This window comes from Silene latifolia, chromosome 11, assembly GCF_048544455.1.
Source record: "Silene latifolia isolate original U9 population chromosome 11, ASM4854445v1, whole genome shotgun sequence".
In the NCBI taxonomy this organism is placed as follows: Eukaryota; Viridiplantae; Streptophyta; class Magnoliopsida; order Caryophyllales; family Caryophyllaceae; genus Silene; species Silene latifolia.
This window is the reverse complement of record NC_133536.1, coordinates 120,636,838-120,638,536: the sequence shown is the minus strand read 5'-3', so window position 1 is coordinate 120,638,536 and position 1,699 is coordinate 120,636,838.

Below are 1,699 nucleotides of genomic sequence, written 5' to 3'. Positions count from 1 at the left end.
GAATATCATAGAGGTAAGGGACATGACACAGAAAAATGCTACAAATTGAAAAATGTGCTTCAAGACATGATTGAGGATGGTCGACTACCAATACCGCCGGGAGGTAAGCCCAACAACACTCATAATCCTCTTGGAATTCTAGTGATCACAAGTGAAGAATCTACCTTAGATTGTTCACACCTCATTTCTCCAGTCGAAGATGAGATCCACACAATCGAGAATGAAGGGTTCTACTGTAATACTCCGTATTTATAAGTCTTGGGGTACTCTATCGAGTAGGCCTTACTCTGTCGAGTAAGGGTAAGTTGCGTTTTAAAATAGTTTCTGACCTGTTGGGTACTCGATCGAGTAACGTGGGTACTCGATCGAGTAAGGGGGCACTCGATCGAGTACCTTAGCTACTCGATCGAGTAGCCGGTTTACGGGGGTTGTTTTCTCGGGTTTTGTTAAATGATGCGAGATAAGTATAAAAGGTTGTCCGTCACTTTTCTTAGTTCTTTTATCTTTTCTAAAACCTAAGTGAGGAGAAAAGGAGTTACGTAGTTCGTCTGTCATCGCATCATTAGCAAATCCCGGAGCTAGAAGTGTCGGATTTCATCGTTCTTTATACCTTTGTGATCCTTGCGTCGAGGGTAAGATCTGCATACCAATTTTATAGTATTTCGTCAAGTTTCGTTAAACCCTAATTTTGGGATTGGGGATTTTTATGATTTGTTAAGGTTAGATTGTGATTATGTGATTATGTGATAGGAGAAGGATTAGTAAAGGAGAGGTTTTGAGACAGCTGCTAGATCGTCTGATGATTGTGTTGCTTTCCAGGTAGGATTTCCTACTCAGTATTAGTCCCATAATGGGATGATTGTTGATGTGTTGAGATTGATTGTTTAATATCGTAATTGTGTTGTGACGGTGGTTGATTGTGATTATTGATTAATATCGTAATTGTGTTGTACTGTGTTTGTGGTTGTGATTGCTGTTGATGGTTCTCGAGATGCGTTCTCGGCTGAGTGGGGTCACTTGCGGGAGTGACTTCACGCCCTAGTTTCGCCCTTCGTGGAACCCGCCACGGAAGGGGATGTGCACATTAATGGACGGGGTTATCGCTCGGTATGATGAGCGGGGCTTAGGTGGGAACAGGCGGTCCCCATCGGGCGGGCTGGTCCAGGTGGACGGTCGATTGAGATGATGGGAATTGGTTGGTGGTGTGTGTGTGTGTGTGTGTGTGTGACAGTTCAGCTGTCTGTTTATCTTATCGTTGATATATATTGAATTGTGTGATTAGTACTGACCCCGTTTAAATGTTTTAAAAACTGTGGTGATCCATTCGGGGGTGGTGAGCGATTATTGAGCGGTATGATATGACGCGTATGGGATAGGCGGGATGAGTCATCACGTGGCGCTTAGAAGTCTTCACGTGGTGTCGACGGTGTCTTATAGCTTTGATAGTTTTAGCAGTAGACCGTCTGAGAATATTGTATTTCAGTTTATTAGTTTTGGTTTTGATCATGTAATCACTTAAACTATTTATTTAATAAAGTATGTTTCTTCATTGTCTTATGATTATCATGCCTCGGGTAACCGAGATGGTAGCATCCTTATACCTGAGTGGTCCTGGTAAGGCACTTGGAGTATGGGGGTGTTACAAATGGTATCAGAGCGACGATCCTGAAACCTGTAACCAATGAATCCAATGAATATA